Here is a 25,613-nt window from a genome sequence, read left to right as displayed (position 1 = left end):
AGAACTATTAATACCTTCAGAGAACTTTTAAGACTACCTTGGAAGTGTGCAATTAAAAGGATACGCAAAGTCATGTGAAACAAGCAAGAACGTCGTAAGTTGCAGTATGTCAGCCAGGTCCAGTAACACCAAGGAAGTCTGGTAAGAGCCCATGATAACATACACGATGTAGGGCTGGTTTGGTTTTCTATTTTCAAGTAGCAAACCTCATATTTCTTGACTGGTTGCCTTCATAACATTACAAACTACATTATGTGTTTAATAAAGCATTAGTTCCTCTGGTTTTTTGCAAACAACAAATGGATGACAAAGGAATTAAGTTATACAGTACTGTATAACTTATTGTCTTATATGTAGAACACTGGAAATTCATTTTACATGAATCCAACATGAGACTAGGGAAGCCAGTAGTCAACACATGCAGTTTATAACATTGTGGGTAGAACAGCACTGAAGGAGAGGACTGTATCAGCAGATTACAAAGAGATCAGTTGACAGTCTTATCCAGCTACGGAAGAGAAAGCTGTGCTCCGTGCTTGTGCCCTACTCCTATTTCTTTCCCAGCACTGGCTTTTCGCCCTCCTCGCACAGAGACAGTCTCTGCCTCACTTCAAAACTGAGGCCAGGTTCTAGTCTTGCAGATAAACTGCTTCCTGCCCCTATCCTGTTGATTCTCCCTCTGACTTTTTATCCATAAGTTAAAGCAGGGAGGGAGAGGGGTGGTACTATTCCATTCTCCTTTCAAATCCAGACACCTTGGTAATTCCTCTTCTTTACCTCCCCGTTCCCTGCTCCAAGTTGCCTTATCCAAGTAGCCCATCTACGCTACTATTGATCCACTTCCTTGCCACAGGTGAAAATTCAAGACCCCATCTTCTGTCAACATTCCTCCTGTCTTATTTCTTCCTATACAAGATGCACATGCACAGAAGCTCAGAACTTTCTGCATTTGAAGTTTCTTCTGGAGTCCTGTGCAAAGAGGATGCTAGAGAAGAATAAAGTGTCTAATTTTATAAAGAGGGAGGAGAACAAACTCCATCTATTCCTCATAATCTTACCTATGTAGTTTTCTGAGCTTTTCTCACAGATTCTCAGCAGAGTTTGAAGATATACAACAGCAGCAAAGGAACAGTGGTGCTGTGTCCTCACATGCACACCTAATCACCTTCTGCAGGAAGCAGCATCTGTCTAGATACCAGTAGATCAACATAAAGCATCTATTTTACTTTTGAACAATTTTTTTGGTAAAGATTTACATAGAATAATAATCAGTAATAGAGATGTAAAAAAGCCATCTCCAGGAACTTCGAGTAACATGCAGAGGAAGGAACCTCGAGGAAAACAAGTAAAATAGGAGTTACTGTGGTATTATTTGGTTGACTCCCCTCCCCCCAAAACATTATAGTTCCCTTGCATTGCAGCTATTATCTCTTTCAAAATACCTAAGCACACAGGTAATTGGCTTGTTTCAATACCAAAACTCAAAAGTAATATTACAACATATTGTTCTGGATTTCAGAAATTGGCACTAGATCCCCCTTCACGATGAGCTAAATAAATGTAATAAAAATGCTGAGCCTCCTGAGATCTAATATTTCTTCCAAAGTCCATGCTTACTGCAGAATTGCTTTAAAATACCTCACTGGAATGAGAATACCACAGTAAATCTCAACACACTACAAAAGCACTATAGCACTGAGACGTTCTATTATTATTATTATTACCATTATTATTATTATTATTACTATTATTTTCAAACAGCAATTGCTTTCATTTATTTCAAAGAGTAAGTAAAGGAAATCTTTGGAATATGTCATTATTATAAATATCAAACAAACGCAGGGGAGCCTTCAATTCATTTAGAATATTTCTTCTCCTTATGAAAAACATGTCAATAGCCAAAATGACTGAACTGCCTATTGGGAAGCCTAGCCAGTGTACTACTACTGTGTCCCAAAAGCAAGTTTCTAAATTTGTTTAAAAATATTTAAAGCAAAGCTAAAAAAAAACCTCCACCAATTACTTTTTCATTTCATCAAACAACACAACCACGTAATTACAAGCTTTTGTTGCAGTTCTGTATGTTGTCCTAAAACATAAAATCTATTTTTACAAATGTATATTACGCATAAAATAATATTAGAAAAAAGCAGCCCTCTTCCTGACTAGGGGAGATTGCATAGACAGTTTTCTCTACAAGCTATTTCCTCTGAGGAGTCAGGCTCACTGAAGAAGCGTCAACAAGACATTTTTTTGCAGTGGACAATCTTCTTCTACGCTAACGAAGGTCTCTTTCCCTCTTTTTTCCTCCCTCACCAAGGTCTCTTTCCCTCTTTTTTCCTCCCAATTCTTTTCTTTTTTAGACTTCATTTCCTCACAGCATCTCCCCAACAGTTTAACATGGATGGCATCTGTTTGACTGCTCCCATGATCTTGTCCATATTATTCTGTTATTCTGTCATAATTCTTGCTACGAATGTGCAAAGAGTTAGAAAGCCTCCGCAAAGACCACCTACTACAAGGCCATCTTGAAAAATGCCTTTCATAAACATAATTTTTGTCTTTACATGAGCTTCTTAAATAAACTGTCCTCTCACAAAGGTTTGGTAAAAAAAAAAATATCCAGACAATTGTAAGCATTCCAAGTTTGCTAAAGAGAGGACACCTTCCCTCTTTATCCTAAGAAAAGCCCCTTTAAAAACAAATAATGAAGCAATGAAACATGGTCCAACATAAGTGAAAGCACAAGTCTAGTTGTTTTTTTTGACTTTTGTAAGCCTTCAGTTTAAAGCTGGTTTAAAAGAAGAGTTTTGAAATTTCCACATTCAACTTTCAATGGCGAACAGAGAAGATCATCATCATCATCATCTTCACCATTCTGGAAGGATCACCAGAATACTAAATAAATGAAAAACAAAAATTCAGGATTGACGCTTATTACATTGGCTGTAAGTTCAAATCCCAAAGAAAAACTACAAACATCATGAAGGCATGAAGGTGAGTAACAATATGGTGCCACCTTACAAATCTCACCAGGGAAATTCTAGGGAAAATTGAATTGTTGAATTGTTTTAAAATGGAGTTTCTGACTTCTAAAACAAAGATGGTTCCAGTGACTGGAAATTCAGCTAAGTTTTCAGTAGTACTTTGTCACAGACACTGGACCTAAAGGATTCTCTCAGAGGAAGGCAGACTCAAGGTCAAAGCAAGCGCCACAGTCATCTAGCAAACGGAATCAAAGCTGTCAAGAAGGGACGGAAGAAGAAGCCAATTTCTCATCATTGAGGAAGTCTAAGCTACAAGCAAGCATGCAAGTCTTCACATAGCAACTATTTGTTCTCAGTCACATATATGTAACTATACAATATAAAAAATTTTGAGGCAGGAACAGCAAAGCATCACCCAAGTGCAAATCACAGTATGCCTCAGGTGTTGCTGTTTACTTTTAAAAGAAAACCAATCTGAAACCAATAGGTGAGTTACTCTTATCACACTAACATTACAGCATTAAATAATTTCCAAACTAAAAGATCTGTGAAATGCCTTTTTAAACAAGCAGTAAATACTCAAGAGTCCAGTGCATAGGTGATGGACTTTTCACCTTAAACTACACAAACCTGTGCTTCTAATAAGTAAATCTAATAATCTGTTCTCACTAGAAAACCTGGAGAGTCCCCTGAGAACAACACACTATGACAGAGTCAGTGACGGGACATGGCAAATGACCCCAAGAAGGATGACAACGCAAAATGTTTCCTATATGTTTGTACTCAAAACTATTACAAACTGAAGAAAAACACTATTGCAACCTTTTCTGTGCTTTATCTTCCCAACAACATAAATTCAGACAGACAATCTACATAAACCAAGATTAAAAGCATCCAAAAAGCAGCACTGTGAAAATAACTGACATTTATTAACCCCTCTGGAGATCTTCAGTGCCCTAGAATTTCCACAGCCTTCAACACTGCATTAATAATATAAGGTCCATTCCTGCAAGCCTGCCAGAAAAGACTGGGAAGTGAATAAGCTAAACAATGCTGAAATTCCAAGTGATATTAAGAATCTATGCATGTTTATTTAAATAATAAAAGACTTGTCAATTTAAACAAGAAGTGCTCACGAATCTTACATTTAGGGGGAAAGAAATTCTTCAAAACACCACTAAGCTACTTATAATGAAAAGATGAACAAACATAAAAAAGTGGGTAATTTCACTGTCACACAGAAAAAACAAAGGCTCATTTGTCTTGCCCTGTCATATCCGGCGTGTTGATTCAAGCCAATATTAACACTGACAAACATGTTAACTTACAGGACAACGCTACATGCCAAAAATCCGTTTCAATTTGGGAGGATGTGCGAGTTTTGCGACAGAAAGGGCAAATGACGAAAAAAGAAAATACTTGCAGTATTAAATAACATAATATGATATCCTTTGCTTTTTGAAAGGGCTCCTGAATTTCCCTACCGGCCACAAAGTGTGTACTAGAGATTTTAGTTTTAGGGTAGCCAAGCAATGAGCACAGCAGTTTTGCTTTCACAATAGCCATACTCGCATATTCCCTCGGTATCTCAGAGGTCCTGCTTTCCATAACCCAGCCAGGTACATCTTCGTGGTGATGTATCTTGACAGAGTGAAAGCAAAATAATCACAGCACTCAGCGATGCCATTAACATTTCTGAGTCACAAGGGATTAAAAGGCTTGGACCTGAGGCAGATGCTGCGAGAGCCCTGGCAGAGGAGTTCAGCCTGGGCTGCAGCTGCGAGGGATTGACACCGCTCACGGTGGAACCCGGCTCAGGAGAAACTCCGGGCACAGTTCCGGCATCCGAAATAAATTAAAGTAAACAGTGTTGCTCTCTCTCATCCACCCTGTTAGCAGCCTCTCGGTTGAGCGGGAGACCACACACCCAGACCACACAGCACCAGCTGAACTCACTCGCACGCAACATCTAGAAGCTGTCACTCTGCTGAGGTATGAGGAGGGAAGGAGGGGGGCCGGAGTGCGAGAGTGTGTGTGTGTGTTTAGAAAAGCCGCTTGCTCTCTCCTCCTACCATTACAGCTGGTTATGTTTTGTGTGGTTGGGAAGGAGGGAAAGAAGGGAGGGATAAAAAAGGACCTATAAACCTCACTAAGAAAACATACTGGTCTTGGCCTTTTGTAGTAATGATTTGCACTCCTCCTGTACTAGTTTAGTAGCTGATGAAGGGCTAACAAAGCATCCATTTAACATCAATTAACCTTCTATCTATCACATGTCAAAAAAAAAATCTAGACCAGCATAAATCCATGGTTCCTTGTACATATTAAACGACAGCACCCTGTCAGTTACAATGTACAACATACCTATATATTGATCTATGTTTACATCAGGAGTTTTGAGATATTTATTTATTTGGAGAGGGGAGATATTCCCCACAAAGAACAATCAACCACACAAATGCCCCTATGACATCAAAACGCTGATTTTTTTTCCACAAACATTCCATTGTAAAATGAAATTTTGTTCATTAGTATCATACACCGTAAACAACCTGAAGGAAGTTAATGAGCCAACATAGAACACTGAGTTCATAACTCATCAGCAAGAAGTAAAAATAGCAAACCACTAAAAATAGATTAAAAGGAACAATAACCTATAATACAGATGAACAGAGACTTTTAAAACGGGGGGTTTTCTTTATTTCTTTTAGTTCAGAAGATCATTTCATCTGCCAATTATATCACCTGTTCAAAGAGAAAAAGCTGAATAAAATGTTTGAAGACTTATAAAATCTATTTTAGTTAGTCTACTTTAAAAAAAGATTTCCTTCCCCCTGCTCTTCTACCATGAACACACATACCTCCTCCATCAAACTCACCAGCACAGAAATTTAATTTAATATATACACAGTCTGGGCAGCCCAGAACCACAATCACATTTTCACTTCAGTTCAAAATTTTTTTACCTAAGTGACAATGACAATCTCCAAGTGCCACTATTAAACAAACCCATCAATACTACAATAACCCAAACAGCCCTATAAACTTGGATTAAAATGTTTTTGTTTGGGAAAGCTTCAAGAAAAAATTCAAAAAAATATTTCACCTTATCAAATACATTATCAAAAAAGTTAGCTTTAAAGTTCCTTAACTTCACAGTGAAAATAAATTATTCCCCCGATTTATTAATTATGTCAACATGCTGGTTTATACCAGTTCTTGAATGAACACTTTTGCTGGTATATTCAATGTTACAGCACCTATTCATTACCAACACTCAAGTCAAACCAATTTAAGTTTTCTGAACATCTGTTTGGTCATACTGAATTGGCTAGAAAAAGGCAATAGCATAGAAGAAAATATAATTAAAGGAAGTCTGAACACAGATGTTTCTCCCCAAAATTTCCTCTACTTCCATTATAAATTATATTACAAATCCCCAGAAATTAATTCATCTCCTTGGGTAAAAGCTTCTGTATTTATTACGTGACACATCACTATAATCCAGCAATGTTTTGAAGAAAAGCCCTAAACATGTATATATAAACATATATGTAAAAAAAAAGTCAACTCAGCTTTATACTAAACAATATCACAGACGGTCATAAATCTCCCATTACTTTCTAAATTCTCGCAATGCACGTCTTCCTACATCTGCTTCTACCTCCAACATTCAGCAAAGTTTGCTTCATCCAGAAGTCATTATCATTATTGTCCTCCAGTTAAGCCATTCATTCCTCTTTTGTTCTAAAGTTATTCATAATTTTCTGTACATCATCACAGTTAATAGGAAAATGGTAAAGAATCTTAATACCCTCATCATCCCTCAATCTTCTGCTATTCACAGGTAGAAATTTGAAAACAATACTTCAAGCATCAAAAACTTTCAAATATGTTTATTCAAATGCATTCAGAAAGATCCAGAAGTTCAGAAAAATAAACTAAATAAATCCCAAAGGGATGAAAATTTTTTTTTCTAGAGAAAAGAAACAAGACATCACAGATTTTTTTCTAAGCCCTAGAACTACACACAATATTCTTTATAAAAACACTATATAACCACTGTAATTACACAGTTCATATGGTTGAAGTTTTAACTTGGGTGCTTATAGGTAGGACTGCAACACTAAATTTAACATTGCCATGGGACTTTTTTGGCAGTTCCTTTTTTTTCAAAAGTATTTAAAAGATGAGATGTGCACTTGTGTTACTTTTGAGAAACAGAAGCTCCTGTGCCTTCTCTGCTAATGAAAAGGAAACATAAGAGAACTCATTGGCTATATACACAGCTTCTTAATTTTTTTCCAAATATCCAATGTGCAATTGCAAAAAGCAGGGTACACCTGTTAAAACCACAGCGAGATTCGAAATGTCACAAGACTCACAGAATTCCTACACATAAAACTGAAAGTAATTGCTTTTTTAATTTAGACATTTTATGAATATGTCAAAAAAAATCAATTTAGTTTGCCCTCAATACAAAAGCAGGCCTTTAAAAAGGAATTTTTGCTCAGCATAAGCCTAAATCTTTAATTAATACAGGCTTTTTTACGAACTTCAAAATACAGGGTACATTACTTTTCAGTTATCCACAAAGTCAAAGAAAAAAAATACAAGTCTAAATATACCTAAAAACCCCTGACTTATATTGTAATCTGATCCAAAGACACTTTTACACTGCCAGAGACCCCACTGGTTTCTGCACAATATAGCCTAAGGTCCGCCTTTGAGAATTAAACTAGAAATCTGGGAATCTGCAGTTCCCTTAAGGTCAAGTGAAAACCAGATCCATTAAGGACTTGGTGTCTCAGAAATTTTGTTTTCCTTAAAAACAAAGCAAACAAAATTAAAAAGGAAACACAGGCTTTCACACTCATCACCAGATGCAATCACAGTATTTTCTAATGAAAATGCTGAACATACTCTCTGCAGAATAACAACCTCTGTTGATAAAAAAAGACTACACAGCCCAATTTATTTTGGGAGAAAAAGCAGTAAATGCTTCCAAAACAACATACAAAGTACCATTCCAAGGAATTTCTCCATAGGAGGGAGGAGAAGTGTTTGGTTTGGTGTTGTTTAAAATACTAAATACGTAGTTTACCTTTCCCTATGCAAAGCCCATAACATGGCGATCACAATGAATAGTTATTTTCGGGCATTTCTCTCATTACTCAGTTCCTGGGAAAACTGCATGCTTCAGGTTTGTTGGGTTTTTTCCCCCCTCCAGGAGATCACAAAAATAAGTTCTCTCTCCTGCCTTTCCCTTCTCCTCTAACTTTTGACAGAGAGAAAAATCCAACCGCTTTGGAACTGAAACACTGAGTGAAATTCCTGAAAATAATTTCCAGGGTAAGCTACAAAAATTTTAATCAGCTAGATTTTTGAACTCATACTTTGCAAGCTGTACACACAGACTTTTGCTTTTATGTTCAGTGCAGAAGATGAAACATCAATCTGACATGACCGCTATACATGTGCTGTCTAATCATCCCTCATCCTCCAAGCACCTTTACAAACAAGATTCCCTCCATTACCAAACACCATATTTCTCCCCTGGGAAAAGTAATTTGAAAGACAATGTTGCACAGCCCAGATTTACAGAATGTAGGTGGTCCAAGACAGAAGGTCAAAGTTAAGCTGAAGAGCTAACATCTGACTTCTGCTAAAAGATAGTAATTTAGCAGTTTTCATATTTTGAACCTTCAGCTTACTTTTAAGTAGAGCAGTAGATTTCACTCTGTCGGAAAAACTCACATAGAAAATAAAGTCACTGTAACACGTACAGTCTTCTGGGTACTATTTTTCAGTCCATGATTGTAAAATGAAGTACTACTTATTTCTCCTGTGCAAAGTTTTCTTTGCCTGTTTGCTTAAGTAAATAGTGATCTACGGGTATTTAAAGTACATGCAGGTAGTCTCCCTCTGTGCTTCAGAGGCTTTTGTCCTGGAGTACAAAGCTCTAACTGTAGATTATTTTATGGAGACTTTCCACAGCTGTCAAAATTCGTGTTTTTAAGAACATCGTTTATATTCAGTCTTCTGTCACCATCCTATTGAGATAACTACTTCTTTCTTTTCATATTCTTTTTCAGTTTTGGCTGTTTTGTTTTTTTTTAATGAAGTAGGAAAGCCAAAAAGCACAAAATAAACAGAATTAAAATAACTCAAAACTGACGTTTTGTTTTAAGTACAGTGCTTAAGACTTACTGAATTTACAGCTAAATGTACCAGTACATTGAAAGAAATTGATTAAGTATGGTTTAACATAATGTACCTAGAAGTTTTCATCACTAAAAGAGGTCACTGCCACTGCCTCTGCCTCTTTAGTCAACCTACTTATTTTGCTTTAGTCCAGCTTCTCTGGGAAGAGCAGCATAATAAAGAAAGGACTATCAGTGGATAGAGTTTCTTTCTAATAGGACCTCAGGAAAACAATTGGTGGATTACATATTTTAATGCCTGTTTTTCCCTCAAATCTTCTCAACAACTAGCAAAAAAACCCTCGCTCATACTCATAAGAAATCCTACAATTAAAAAGAAAATCTGAATACTGCAGATTCAAAAACACTTAGTGAACAATACCTTTTGTACTGAAGATGAAACAGTTTCTTCACATAACAATATCCACTGCTCCAAGGGTAAGGTGAAAAACAATTTACTTTAAAGACTTATTTTTTTAATTTTTTTTTTAATGTTCATGATTTAGAACTTTACATGGTTGGGTTTTTTCAGAATTCATTTGAAGTATTCATTACCTTGGACCACTATTCAGCTCCAAAATACAATAAAGCAATTATAGGATTAAAAAAACCCACAACTATCAAGTCTGTAAAAATATTGTAATTTATTGAACAAAGGCCAGAAAAACACAAGACAACTTTAGATTTTGTTTGAAAAAAATCCAGCATAAGTTTGATGGATAACATGCTTTTAATTGAATAGTTTCACCTCTGACACGTCCTAAAAAAGTTATGTTTTCCATAGAGAAAACGTTCTTACCATTACAACTTAAAATAAGTTTCACTGAGTTAAGTCATACCAGTATAATGAAAATAACTGCATCTGTTTTAAGTGATGTTTCAGACAACAGAAATCCCATCTTAGTAAAAACATTGTTGTCCAAGAAGTGGGCATAAATCACAAAAACTGTAAACTAAGCTATCCATGGGAAAGAAATCAGCAGCAGGACATGCCTTTTGCTGCTTCTTGCTGGGTCAGTGCAAGCTGTGATAAGATGCTATCGAAATAGGGAAGCAAGAATTACAGAGCTTTCCTTCTTCAGCTGAGCAAAAGGTAAAGGAAGAAAACAGACCTGTTTTCCTAAGCCATAAGTTTGTTTATTTGCAAGCCTTTAGCTGTTTTGACAACTTCAGCAAAAGCAAAAACAAAACAAAGTTTATAGTAATGAAATGCGCAGAAATCACTAAAGGAGAAAAGAGACTGTTTACTTGTTTTAAGAACGCTCAAAATGCCTGGAAAGTTGAAATAAGATTACAATTTTAAACTAAACTTTAAATAATGAATATTTGGAGTTTACATTTAATCTGATGTTGTGTCAGATCTAGAATGGCTTAGTATTTCACTGGCTTTTGATTCAAAACTTTTGAGCCTATGGCTAGAAGCTGTTAACCCACAACAAGCAAGCAAACTGCAAGAAATAAAGAAAAAGAGGAGGACAAAAAATCGACAAAAAGCTGACAGTGTAAGAAGGAATACTATGTCGAAAATGAAAAAATCCCTTTTGGAAACAAGATCACCCCAAATTTCAGATATCTACCCCTTGCTAAGAGATCATTTTCAGGTTCCTAATTAGGATATAGAAGCAAGGAGGAAAGACATTTGGCCGTCTAGCTCATGGACCCTTCTGGACTGCAAGGCAAATGAGGGAACAATATAGAACTGGAAAGGAAGTAAAAAAAATAAAAAGAAAGTCACAGAAAAGTATAACACTTCCAGACAGATCTGAATGAAAACAACCATCTCTCAACATGTATATGTTATTTCGATTCCTTTCATATTTCTTACCCTGGTACTTTCCTACTGCACTCGCCTAAGTACCCACTCGTTTTTGGGGAGTTGTGTCTGAAACTTGACAGTACCACTCAATGCGAAATTAAAAAAAAAAAAAATTAAAACCCAATCAGTCCTGCAAATAACCAGCTTTTCAGAGGTCAGACCTCACCTCTCCCTGCCCCCCGTTTCTCCTACTCCCTCATCCAGCACACCCACGGTTCACTGGTGTGAACTCGACCATCTCGGAGAGGTTGGCCTCGATGGTCTGAGGTCTTTTCCAACCTAATGGATTCTGTGACTTCAGACAGCCTCAGACCAGCCCCGTGTCCCGGAGCAGCGGGCGGGCCCAGAAGCTCCCACCAGGCCCTGACAGCCATGAGGAAGAGAGGCAAAGCCCACGGAGCTGCTGCTGCCGGGCCCGACCTCTGGCAGCCGCCGTCACCCAGCGGGGCACCGTGTGCTCCTCGCGGGGGTGGCAGGTGACGGGAATTTCCCCGCCCTATACTGTCCCCGGCCTCCTGCCAGGGCGTTGAGGGAGCACGGGAAAGCTGCTGCAGCCGGGAAGCCACCGGGTAACGGCCGGAGACCAGCGACGGCCCCCGCACCCCAAGGGCCACCGCCGACAGCTCCGACATCCCCCCCGGAGCCGGGGCGGGGACGCGGCGCTCGACCCCGCCCGGGGAGCGGAAGGCAGGGGGAGGCCGAATGGAGAGAGAAAAGGGGAGGCCTCCGCCCGGGGAAGTGGGGGTGGGGGGTAAGGATCTGGAGGTGCCCCGCAGCGCGGGGCGGGGGGAGCGGGGCGGGGGCCGGGGCCGGGGCCGGTCACTCACCGCCCGCCGCCGTCGCGATCGCGTCCGGCACCTGCGCCCGGCACCGACAGGCGCCGCCAGCCGCCGCCAGAGCACATCGATGGAGCGCGGAGCGATCGAGGCGGGGGAAGCCGCTCCCGCCCCCTTGGAAGCCTCCAAAATCCCGCCCCCTGGAGGCCTCGTCTCCTCAGAAATCCCGCCCCCCTGTCCCCCGGCCCCCTCGCTCTCTCGTGCTGTACCTCCGTTTTTCCCTCCTGCCCTCGAGCGGGGTGTTCTGGAGGCGTCGGGAGTTCTGGGGTTGGTCCCTTCGTAGATGAGGAGCAACAGGAAAAAATAAAAGCATGATAATAACAGCGTTGACAACAGCTAGGGACAACGACAACAGGACCCCGGGGGAATAGCCTGAAGTTGTGTCAGGGGAGGTTTAGGTTGGATATTAGAAAATGGTTCTTCATTCCAGAAGGTGATTGGGCACTGGAACAGGTTCCCCAGGGAAGTGGTCGCAGCACCAACCTGCCAGAGCTCGAGAAGCATTTGGACAACACTCTTAGGCACATGGTGTGATTCTTGGTAATGTACTGAGCAGGGTGAAGAGATGGACTTTGGTGATCCTTGTGGATGGGTCCCTTCCAAGTCAGGATGTTCTGTGATTCTGTGAACAACGACAATAAATGATAATAAAACCACCCCCTAGCACTGTCCCTGCGGGCAGAAACTCACCCAGAAGCAACGTGGGCACCCTTGTGCTGGGGCTGCCCAGGGAGGTCGTGGAGTCTCCCTCTCCAGAGACACTCCAAACCCACCTGGATATGTTCCCGTGTCAGGGAACATATCTGTTCCCTGCCTTGGCAGGGGGTTGGACTAGGTGATCTCCAAAGGTCCCTTCCATCCCTAAATGTTCTGTGATTCTGTGAGGGGAGGGCCTGGAGGTCCTACTGCTGTGGGTGGCAGAAGGAAGGGTGGCAGAGAAAGGCGCAGGCACAAGCAAGCGGGCAGTGCTGCCAGCGCCCAGTAGGGCAAATCCTTCCTCCTTTTCCTGTGAAATAGTAAAAATGTTTCTTAACAAACCTGCTGTCTGTCTGGGGGGCCTCTGAACACATGTTCTTTTCCTTATGGAAAGGGTCAAAAGATCTGCCTTTTCGCTTTTTGCTAGTATTGCTTGATATTCAGTTGCAAAAGCCAAGTTCAGACAAAATCTTACTGGGAAGGAGAGGAAAAGCAATGAGCAGAAAAAACTACTGAAGAATCCATTCCTCAGTTTTGCCAAATCCAACCCAAACCAGAACTGTAGTGGGAAAACAAATTACCTTTCATAAAACAGTAAAGAACTTAAGCACTATAAAAAGCGTTAAGGCCAAGAAACACAATTTTTCTCACTTTTTTCGTATGTTATACCCACCCAGGTTAAATTAGTAGTCTGTAATATTTCATCACATGAATAAACAACACTTTTCTGACTCTTTCCTCTAGGCTTTCTAAAACATTACACAGCATCTTTCTAGGGAAAAACAAATCAGCCGGTACCTATCTTTTCTCTAATTATCTCCAAAGTTGTAACCAGTGACTCTGCAGTTTTCTTCTAATATCCAGTGTAGAAAATGATCTCCTCAGTTCTCCAAGAAAAGTTAGCATCACATTAAAAACACAGTGTAACTATTTGCCACCCATTTCAAAATTATGCTTTTTCTCCATGACAGCTTGTTTGAATTTTTATTTGGATGCACCAAATAAAACCACTCTTTGAAAGGTTTGATTGCTGCAGAAGGGCCCACATAGTGCAGCACATATGTGGGTCTCAGCCATGCCCAATGCCCTCTGAATATCTGAGAGTAGATACCTGTGCCCATAAAGTCCATTGACTGCAGTGGGAGTCCACAAAGGGAACTGTTTAACCACAAAGTCTTGTAATAAACAACCATGAATTTAGATTCAGTTCAAGTGACAAACTTCAGTGCCAGACTGAAGTTTGGTTGTGGATTTGACTGCATATTCACTTCTGTCGTAAGTGCAAAGACCCTAAAGAGGTGATGAAGAAGAGGGAGCCTGAACTTGAGAAGACACAACTCCTCCAGGCGAGGAAAAGCCGCGAGGCCTTTTGCTTCTGCAAATGTCACCCAGTCTCCCCTTTTAGAGGTTTTAAACTGCTGTTTCTAAAAGGCTGCTCAGCAGCCTTTTATCCAGGTTGTGGCCCTGGGGAATCTGTCAGAACAGCACAACCAGGCTAAACTCTGCAACAACAGAAACCTTATAAATGCCATATGTAGTTTCATCACAGACATCCACACAGGCAAATCCTCCTATTTCCAAGACCAGCATCCTGGAATCTTATGATCTGCAGGGGCCCTGCATAATACTGTCAATGAAGAACTTCCTGTGTGGTGCACTTTGTTGAATCTGCTGTGGGTGGTTTTACCAGCTGATGTGTAGTGACCATCACCTACCCCTTCAGTGACTCCAGAACAAAGCTGACAGTGACTGGCTGCAGATGTGCCCCACTGGAGAAAAGAAACACCACCCCACATATCCCTTTAGAACAAAAGGAGGAAAACTAGTGCGGTTAAAGTATATATATATATACGTATAATATATATATATGTCGCATATATATAACTTATGATGTATATACCATAATATATAGTATATATTTGCTGTCATATATAATGCTGCTAATATAAATACATTACTCCATGGAACTCCAGGTGCTGTTGAAGAGATTAATCTATGCAGTTAAAACTGAGGAACGAAGTGACAATTTGTAATATAATGACCTGGTAAATAGTAAGAGTTATACTTCACAGAGGTCACAAGAGTAATTGCTCATTCATGCCTTTTTCTAATCCATTTATGCAGATTTGACAGTGATCTGTAAACATTACATCTCTCTACAAAGTTGAGTAAACAGATTTAAAAGCCAGAGAGATTATTATGATCATCTTGTCTAACCTGAATATTGAAAGCTGTAGAATTTCCTCCAGCCATTCCCACACCTAGGTCTTTCTGTAGTTGTTTCTTAGAAAGACATCTTCGTTTTACTTTAAAACGAAGTGGCAAGAGAAATGGTTGGAGAAATGGCAAGTCCATCACTGCACTTTTGAAGATTTCTCAGTGGTTACCCTAACACGTACCACGCTACCTTAACGTGTAAAAAATAACTGATAGAAATGTAAATGTTGTTTGAAAAGGTAAATTCATCTAGCTGCAGCATCTGTCCATTGCAAGCCTGCTTCTTGTTAACAGAAATATCTTCCTTTTGAAGATGTTTGTAAAATGCAGCAGATTTGCTCCTTCACCTTCTCTTGACAAACTGTATGGATTAATTTTGATTCTGCACTGTATAACTGCCTTGCCAGAACTGTTCTCTTTTGTGAATGCCTTCAAGCTTACAGCTATTGCCTAATTTTTTTTTTTCGTTTTGACATCCAAAACAGACCTCTCCCTACTTCTGTTTGAATTTGTGAGGTGAATATTATAACCAGGGAAATCTAAGGAACAGAAAAAAAGCTAAGATGCATAAGGTTGAAAATGACCTTAAGAAATCACCCTTTCTGGTACTTTCCCTTGCTCTAAGACAGGATCAACTACTCTTTTGTTGTAACATAATTGTTTTTTCAATCTTGTTCTTACAGGCTTCCCAGTATGGTGCTTTTGCCATCTCCTCAGGCAATCTTTCCCAGTGTTTCTCTACCCTTATCACTAAAGGCCTTTTTTTCTAATGTATACTTTGAACATAGCCTCTACTGCAATTTCAGTCCATTAGTGAAAGGTCTGTCTTTGCTGGCCCAGAGAACAGACTCTTTGCTTCCTCCATATCGGAGACTTTACCATATTTAAAGGCCCTGCATCTTCTTTTCTTCATTATTCCAAACAGTCCTCTTACTATCCTGATATTTAATGTTTTCTGGACTGGTAATCAAGCTTGATCTCCACTGCACTATTCTGCAGACACCTAATGTCATTTTGGAAGTGTAGTTCCCCAAGCCAAGCATGATCCAGGTGAAAAACATTTGAAAAAAAGCACTAAAATTGAAGCAGTACCATGGGTTAGCAGAGCAAAATAATTGCTTTTCCTATTTTGCAGGCTGTTTTCCTGTTTCTACCCCACTTGTATGGCATTTTCCTTTTTACAACAGCTTAACAGTGATGACTTGTGCTTAGCCTGTGATTCACTCTACATTTTTTCTATGCAACTGTAATCCTGTTTACTTTTCCCCTTCCTGTATCGGGGGAACTGATAATGCTATGTCTATTGCACCTATTGAATACCATCTTTTGTGTTTTTCTTAAAAAAACCCCATCACCAGCTTGACAAATTCCCTCTCAATTCTTATTCTGTTCTCTAACACACTTTTATTTCCTCTCTTCTTCATGTCCTCTGTAAATGTAACAAGCTTAGTCTCTATTCTGTTCTTGGGATGTTTTATAAAAAGTAACAGATACAGAATAGACACTCGAGAAACCTCTTTCAATACATCTCTCCATTTAATAGTGGCCCCATTTTGCTAACCCTTCCTCAGCCTTGCCTTTTCTGACACCATGGGATTTTCAATCTGGATCATATTGTCTTTGCTCCTTTGTAAGAAACTTTGCCAAAAGCTTTACTAAAATGAAGATACATGACTTTTTAACTGGAGATCAGTAGCCTTCCAAGGCAGTCAAACCAAGAGCAGAGCCGAGAAGCCCAACCCTTCCTTGTCTGCTCTGACAAATCTATAATCACTGCACAACTTTTCTTCACCTCATTGGTCCCACTTCCTCTTATTTTCTTGATCCATCAATTGAACATTCCTGTAGATGTTGGCTTCTAGCAGTTGCCATAGATTTTATGAAAAATTCATACAAATACTTCAATTGCCAAGCAGATTTCCTGTGTTGTATTTTGCTCCCAAGACCAGCTGCTTTCTGTGTCCTCCTAAATTGGAAATCACCTGGATCTGTGTTGTCAAACCAACATCCAGGAACTGACCTACATAAATCATACAGTTCTATTTCTTTTTTTAATAGATTGATACAGAAATAAGTTCTTTGACCTTGGCAGCATTTTGACCATTATCCAGGAGTTTAAGCCAGAAACTTTCATTATGAAGTGAAATATATTTATCTTCGCTGACAGGCGAGAGAGAAAGAAACAACTTACTGATCAGTGTTTTCCCCCAGATGATTTCTGGTATGATTCAAGAGAAACAACATCAATTAATTCACATAGTATTTTGAGTTTTCTTCCAGAACTCGTACAGTCACTTTTTCCACATCAAACAAAAAATATAGTCTTTGCACTTTAAACCATTTCCAACAGTACACAAAATTCTCTCACTCCTTTGCTTTCTTGGCTAACACCACCCTAATTCTTCCCTTTCAAGGCCTATCCAAGGAATCTGTGCACTACTGACCCAGAGGCATTGTTTCTCTAAACAGCACCAATGAAAAAAATTACTAAATTACTTTGTGCAGCTAAAAATACTGAATGTTATATACCATAGCTCTGTCAATGGTGTCACTAGTAAGTTGCCACAGTTTAAATACTTCTGGGGACCACCCTTTATCCATTGTGTGTATTTTAAAACAGTAGATGGGGTGAAGTTGAAATCTAAACCAACATAAAATTTTTCCACATTTCTTTCTCAAAGGAAAAAAAAATACCCCATTTCAAAGATTATTTGACAGGTTTTGTCCCTCAAATTCTGCGTGAGATTCTGTTCCGCTTTTCCGCAAGAACAAAGTCTGGCACAACTGCTTTAATTTCAATACTTTAGGGAATAAGGAGGGAAAAGCTTTCCATCAGATATTTTTTCAGACTCCTGAAATCATGTTGACAGAGGGCAGAGATCAGATCTCCTGTTCTGAATTGAACTGTACCTGTGGAACAGTTCATTGCTACCTGAGCACCCCAGTTCCCCTCCACTGGAAGTGACCATATCTCAGCTCTGGTAGAAGCCAGCACTTCCCAATGTGTCCTAGTGAAAATCAACTAGAGTAACAAAGAACTATTATTCAGTTGTCAGTTGGACCCATTTTGATGGAACCAAGTTGTTTTCCTCACTTTCCCAATTTGGTGTCTCTGCAAAACCATATTTATTTTAAAGGAAATGATATGGGAATTTTTGTGTTTAATATTACAAATAAAGTTTCCATCTATTACTAAATCCCTTCTTTGTTTTTTTTTTTTTTCTGTCTTCATAGGATTCCCTATCTGTCTCTTTCTTCTTTCCTCTCTTCTTCCTCCCAACCTCCTGATCTCTAATTCTCCTATGGTGAAAAAGACAGGAAAAATTACAAAATAGGGCTGGGGAAAAGAGAAATGGCAAAAATCAGTTAGATACACTATGCAGCCTGGGCCCAAGTATAATTGTTCTTTCAAAACTTAACTTTTTAGATAATTTACATTCAAATTAGTATCACAGCTGTATGCTGTTAGCAAGAGGTTGCATTTTACATCAGTTAGATATAATTATGAAGCTCCTTTTAGAGATAAAATTATTTTCATATATCAGACAAGCAATTAACATTAAAATGTGAATCTTGATCTATGCCTTAAATGTACAGTCAGAGGTACCAGATCACACAGCTTAATCTGAAACCTGTCAAAGACATGACAATATTTGATTTTAATGAACTACAGCCCTAGTCTTTAATGCTTCTTAGTGACATTTATTCTTAGACGCAGAATTCTAAGAGGTGTTTGGCCTTGACTTCAGAACTACAGCAATTTCCACAGAAATTTCTAAGAAGAATGTTGGTCAGTGTTTTAAAACATAGGGGCCTAAATTTAGACTGTTAAATCTGTATTTAGCCCTGCAATGTGCTGAGCTCCTGGGCTGTGATCCAAGAAAGCACTTATGAGTTCCCATTAACTTGAAAACACTTTCAGGTCTATTATTCACTTTACCAAAAGTACTGAACTCAAATACTTAAAATTAGGCATGCACATTAAGTAGCCTGTTGGACTCAGCCTTATACAGTCCCCAGTCCTGTTCTGCTCATAGCTGAGACCCTGACTCACTTTATTTGCGTGACTTGGCCTATTGCAGTAGCATGACCGGCAATAACAGTAAAATTTCTCAAACACATTACAGATTTCAGGGTTGTTTTTTCAAAAGAACCAAATGACCATCAGACACACTTGCAGAACCTACTTTGAGACACATGTTTTAAAATATGGTCAATATCTGAGTGGATTTATAATTATACTTATAATTCTGTCCTGTTTCTACTTTATTATTATTATTATTAATAATAATAATAATAATAGTGTTTTGCACATCCAATCCAGCTTGTGGGCAATATTCACACACTTCTGAAGGCCTGATAGAAGTCCCACAGTAGTGGTTAAGAGTCAGTTTTCCATATCTGGGAGGGACAGGATGATGAATTCAAGACACTATAGCAAAGTGCATTAGGAAGAACTCTAACACTGATGACAGCAAAATACTGGTATAGGTTGTTTACGAAATCAACTGTATTTCATTCACTGGAAGCCTTTAAGAAGTGGCTAAAGCACCTACAGGAACAATGCTATTCTTGGAGCTGTAGTCAGTCCTTCCTTAAGAGGCAGGATGTACTAGCAAGTTCATAAGGTGCCTTATTTTAAATTTGTGCTCCAGGAATTATACAACAAGAATTTCCTCTATGTGCAGTAAACCCACTTTTAAAAGCACCCCTTGTGCCTGCCACAAGGGTCCTCCCATTCCGTGCTGTGTCTCTGTTGTGCCAAATGCCGAGCTGATGGTGTGACTGTATCCTCAACAAGGTAGAGAAACCTTCATGGCAGAGATATACAGCTGGGGGAGCACTGTCTTCTTCCATTTTAACCCATCTTTCCCAGTTGGTTACTGTTCTCATTTACAAGGCAAAATTAACCAGCCATAAGTATAAAGGGAAGTGCTTGTTTACTCACTTGTATTACACCTAATAGAATCATAGAATCAGAGAATTGTTTGGCTTGGAAGGGGACCTTGAAGATCATCTAGTTCCAACTCTCCTGCCATGGGCAAGGACGCCTTCAACTATTCCAGGTTACTCAAAGCCCCATTCAGCCTGACCTTGAACACTTTCAGATATGGGGCATCCACAACTTCCTTGGCAACCTGCTCCAGCACCTCACCACCCTCACAATAAAAAATTTTTTCCTAATATCTAATCTACACCTAGTGTCTTTCAATTTGAACCCATTTCTTCTTGTCCTGTCAGTACATGCTCTTGTAAATAGTCTTGCCCCTGTAAGTTCCCTTCAGGTAGTGGAAGACTGAGATTAGGTCACCCTGAAGTGTTCTCTTTTCCAGGCTGAACAATCCCAATTCTCTCAGCCTTTCACTTCAGGGAATGTATAATATCCTGAATCAGAATTCACTATTAATTGTAACAAGGCACAATATGCACATGTCAGATACTTTGATCAATCACTGCTCTACCCTTAGCATGGGGCACTTTTTAACTTCTCACTGGGAAATGTGAAGCTTCTCACTAGGATTTGGAACAGGCTGGAGAGGTCCAGTTAAAATCTGAACTCCCCCACTGGAGAGATCTAGACTTTGCAAAGAAGGAAATGGAAATGTGGAGGAATGCTAGGGCTGACATTTTCATTTGAGAATGTCTCTGTTAAAAAAAAAACCAAAACCAACAACAAAACCAAACAAAACCCCAAAACCCTCAAACAACAAAAACCCTCAAACAACAAAAAACCCCCACAATAAAACTCCATAACAAACCAACCAAACAAAAACCCACACACTGCTTATTTTGTTACTTTACTCAATTACAAGAAATGTTTGGTGCTCCAATAAAAAGTCTTCAAATATCAGAGTTATAGATAAAACCCCAAAATGGCATCCTGAAAACTCAGAAATTGGAGCAGACATTTTCTTTTTTTAAAACTTCTTTTCCTTTCAGCATCCAGTTTTATCTCCATTCCGAAACATCTATAAATTCAAACAGTTGTGGAATCTTAAAGGTGTGTGCCTGTAGGTAAAAAAGAATCTATTTTCAGTTCACTCTTCCTCCAAATAATTTCTGAGATACAGATCAGCATCATAATTGTATATTTATTGCTAAACACTTCCTTATGCCTTCATTCTGGGGAACAAAACATGATTCCCAAAAGACTTCAATAGTTGCACTTAGTGTATTAGATAAAAAGTAAACAGGTTTGTGCCAACCTTTAATTTTTGCATGCACAATAAAAATTGCTATAAACCAAAATAATTAGGCAAGAAGAGAAAAAAATTATGTAAGTTTGAAATTTTGTCAAGGAATTGGTGAAATGTTTGAATCAAAACTTGAAATCTACCACAGATACTCATGCCCAAGCACGTGCACCTCCAAGCACGGAGCTAACAGTGACATACTAACCCTGTCTGCTGCGGAATTACATTCCTGCAGAAATCCAGGGAGGCAAAGCATGACGCTAGTGCCAATGGCACATCCAGACATAGTTGGAATTTTCCTAGAGAGTGATGGAGGGGCTGCTTCTCTCTTCCTTCCACACACATTATGTAGCTATCGAACTCTGTAAGTCTTGCAAAGAATACACTTTATATTATCTTTTCATTTCCATGGCATCTGTGCATTTAAAGTTTCATGCCTCACTGTGTCTGCATGTGATCATCTTGTACATGTATTTAAATAGCTTCTCTTGCCTCTGATCTTCAGAGACAAAAGCAACACTGAATTCTTTTTCCATTATATATTTTCACAAAAGAACTACTGTAAAAATTAATCAAAGATATGCTGCTTTTTATTGTTATTTTTTTAATTTTGGGGGGTACTGTTCCTCATATTGCAGTGGTTTTGAAATTGAAACGTTGCACTGCTGAGAAAGTGCCATGAAAATATAACCCACTACATTCCAGGAAAATAAATAAGCAAGGCCACCCAAATTTTCAATTAGTGCTAGTGCAGTATGCAGGAAATGGCTGGAGAACCGTCAAAGGCAGCCTTAGGCTGGGTCGTGGATACGGAACAGTGACAGGAAGGTTTGAAGCAGGAATACAGGCTCAGTGTGAAGATGGCTTTTCTCCAAGGAAAACTGCATACTAATAGGTTAATACTGATTTCCTGAAACATACAGCCTGGGTATTACATGCTGGAATTTACATTCTGACAAAGGCAATTGCTGAGCCTCAAGACTTTGCTTTTTTGGTGATGAAATAACACTTGAAAGTTCAAACTGCATTATATATTTCATGTTTTAAGCTTATTAAACATTCAAAGTACAAACTGTGCACATATTTTTAAGCCACCTGAAATAGCAACGGCCTCACTAGTTTGGGAAACTAGTATGAGAAACATTACATTTCAACAGGTCAAGTTTGTTCGGATTAATCCCAGCAAAAGATACCGACCAAGGTGAAGCGATGCCACTTTCAGAGTAAATCTGCCCGGAATACAGAAATATTGCCCAATCAAGCAGATACACACAGTGTCAGGAATGAAACACTTTTCCTTTAGCACAGGGAAGCCTTTGTAGACAAAGTGGTATTTGGAAGATATCTGAAGACTTAGTTGGACAAAGCACTTCAGAAAATAAAAAACTAAAAATCACAAGGGGGCTCCATTGATGACAGAAGGTGCTGTACCAGACCTTCATCCTTGCCTAAAACAGGAACAAAATTAATAAAGGAAAGAAACTTACTGAGAAACACCAGCCAACCTTTCCCTACAAATGTCCTCCTATTCTGTTCTATCCAACTGATGTTGCAAGTGTCAGCTGAGGGTGGCACTGCAGCATTGCTGAAGACCCTAAGCCAGACTCACGTACTACCTCGGCTGTCTTTATAGAGGGTAGCTGGGAGAGGAGCACAAAAAGCGTATGCATCCACGAGTGGAAGTGGGGAAGAGATGATGGGTTTTCCACCAGTGTAGCACTATATCTGATGAGAAACTTGTTTAAACATGTCTTAAACTGGCTCTTTGTGGTCCCTTTGCAAACACATGTTTCTTCTTCCCAACACCCCCCACAGCAACTGTTATCTCCCATGCAGGAATGTCCTGGGAAAGGTGTCCTGAGGTGTCCCATTGGTCCTTTGTTTAACCCCTTCATATTGGCTGTTGACCCTTTACCTGATGGTTTCTTTTGTGTGACCCTGAACTCGTGATTGGTTCCCCTTTGACCCTCCTAAAAGCCTTATAAACCCCTTCCCAACAATAAACTCTCTCTTGCCTCCTCTCCACGACCGGTGTGCTGTCTCTGTGCCTGCCATGGAGCCACGTGGGTGCTGGGGGGAGGGGAGGGCACCTCTCCCCTCCAGGCTCGGGGCCTGAAAAACCCTGTCGCTGGAGTCCCCTTTCCCCGTCCCTCAAGACGTCGGAATGGTTCTTCAGATGGAGAAGGAACTAGAGCTGGGCTCCCCCACGTCGTGGATGGGGAAAGGGATCCAGACACCAGCATCTGCAGGGCCTTGATTTTTCTGTTTATCCATCTTAATATCAGCAAGAATTGCTTTTTCAATCACATTTTCATGATATTTTCCATCCTGTTTTTAGAATACTACTAGAGTAAGCATGACCACATGTCACAGCAAGCGGCCAGTGGTGCCCAACTGCCCTGACCCCGGGTACCCATTTAAACCACAGGCTGTGCCTGTACTGGTCAATCATATTTATTTATGAGGTACACACCATTTTCATTGTCTCTCACTGTTCGGAGAACTGGAAGCCATCCTGCAAGTCTTTTTAATACTCCTAATTGCACTAAAGTCACTGAGAATTGTGCCTAGATTGAGCCTGGAAAAACTGGGCCACAAAAAGAGACCCTAATTATTTGCAGTAGGAGGCAGAAACAATCCCCTTTCAGTTCCAGCTTCTCCCTAGGAAAGGTTCTGTGGGATTGAATTTGCTGAAAACTACTCGAGGTCCATTGAGTGATGCACTTTCCACTTCTTTTCAGGGAAGCTGTTTTAAATAATCTGTGTAAAAAATTTAATCAACACAGAGTATTTTAAGTTTTGAGTACCCATACCTCCCCTGGAACCTTTTTAGTTTAAAGTCAATAATCGTGTCACTTGCCTATAAAAGAGAAATTAATAGAGCAAGGAAGTGAAGGGAATTTGGAGAGTTTTAATTTGTGTTCACACATAATGGTACATTTTTTGGTCATATGTGATAATTATTCAATCAAATGGAATTTTCCCAGTGGTGTTTCACACGACACCACTGCCAATCACCCCAAAGCAAACAAATCTTTCAGGTGGTGAAGGGAGCGTTTACTCATCTGTCTTCTGGAGAGCTGCATGCTGTGAATGCTGAATGGCATATGGAATATTGCTAAAGTGATCCATGGGCAGCTAACTGGAATGGCACCAATTCACGGCAGCACTTAGGCATTTTGGGGAGTGTAGACAACCTTTACAGAAATGGGTTTGTAAGGCTGGGTATATACTCAATCATTGTCCTGGATCAAGGTGCTCTGCTGAACTGAGGCCACAGATTTTATGAAAAGGTACTTCTTCCCTATAGGAAGAAAGTGCCTCATTTCTTTTCCATGTGAACACTTGATCCATGATAAATGTTTATAAAGTTCCCCTTCACCAAGTTTCTTAACTGCTGAAGAATAAATATTTAAAGAATCACAAATGCTATAATCAAAACCACGTAAGATGCTGCAAGAGTGTTCCCCTTTGTACAAAAAAACAAAGGAGCTCAAGCTTGCAGAAAGCTTCATTTTCCTGGTTTGAAAACTGATCTACTGTATGATATAGCATGTATTATCTTTGTGGAGTATTTTTAAAACAATACCTTAAATGCCATTGGTTTAATTCTTACCATATTACTATAACAAAACTATGGAAGCTCTGCAGAAGACCAATGAAGAGGAGGTTTGGGGGTCACATCTGCAGGGTACTGAGGTCGTTAGCTTCTATTTGGTGAAGTCCTGGGGATTAGACCCATGTTTAAGATTAAGGACATGCCTAAGTGCCTTGCTGGGTGGGAAACAGTGTTGAGCACCTTGCAGGAATGAGTCCTTTGCTGGCACTCAGGACAGCAAATTCCTTAATAATAGTTGTTATTAATAAAAGTGGAATAAAAAGGGAATAGAAGTTGTTATTAATAAAAATAAATAAATAAATCCCTCACATGTTTCCTCATTGTAATAGGTAAATAAGACCTGTAACACCTTTAGAAGCAGCGGTTACCTGATGAAATCTACCAGCTGATTTCAGAAATATAATTAATTATATATATGCATAAATTTGAACAAGACTTTAAGTCATTTGGGTAAAAATCCTGGTTCCATGGAACCAAATGAGACCATTGCCATTTTTGACATGGGACCAGGATTTTTCTCATCCCTTTTACAGGCTGATTTGGAACAGGCTGATTTGGAGCCGTCTTCTGACTCAGAGTTTGACTCTAATATTAACTTAAATGGCAATTTCCTATGACCAGTGACCAAATTATCCAATAATGTCTGCTTAATACAATCAAAATAAAAAAGGTGGAAGTCATGTTATTTTAATGCAAATGATTTTTTTTCCTGAATTTTAATCAAAAGGGACAGAAGGATCAAGTTAATCAATCAAAAATTTACAGTAATTCAGAGGTAAACAACATCTTTGCCTATGTAAAACTCTTTCTCAATTCTAATTCTTCTTTCCTTCTTTCGTTCCCTACTAGCACTGGGAAAAAAAAGAAGAAAGAAAAGCTTTTCTCCTTAGGAAGACAGGAAAAACTATAGGAAATTTAACTACAATGCCTCTGGACTCCTGGAGATCAAAGGTAGTTTCCTACTTTCCCCTCCAGACCATCATACGATTGCTCTGGGAGAAAAAGAAGGGAAAATGTACATAGTAAAAGGTAAGGGGACTGTCCC

The 25,613-nt window shown here is 39.3% G+C and overlaps 1 protein-coding gene across 4 annotated transcripts in view; it reads right to left on the bottom strand.

Moving 5' to 3' along the window:
- EXOC2 (exocyst complex component 2) overlaps positions 1-11,925 on the bottom strand; it is a 125,352-nt gene extending 113,427 nt beyond the window's left edge. For 2 of the 4 annotated variants that reach the window (XR_005565527.1, XM_027727906.2), the window contains exon 1: positions 11,834-11,924. The gene's annotated coding sequence lies outside the window, so the exon portion shown is untranslated. Of the gene's footprint in view, positions 1-11,833 lie in introns of all 4 variants that reach the window. The other 2 variants (XM_039386547.1, XM_027727909.2) reach the window with 1 other exon arrangement.
- Positions 11,926-25,613: the final 13,688 nt, after the last annotated feature.

The sequence above is a fragment of the Pipra filicauda genome, unplaced genomic scaffold (genome assembly GCF_003945595.2).
Source record: "Pipra filicauda isolate LSUMZ 115617 unplaced genomic scaffold, ASM394559v2 scaffold48_size3843733_pilon, whole genome shotgun sequence".
Taxonomy (NCBI): domain Eukaryota; kingdom Metazoa; phylum Chordata; class Aves; order Passeriformes; family Pipridae; genus Pipra; species Pipra filicauda.
This window is presented reverse-complemented; position numbering and strand designations above follow the sequence as displayed.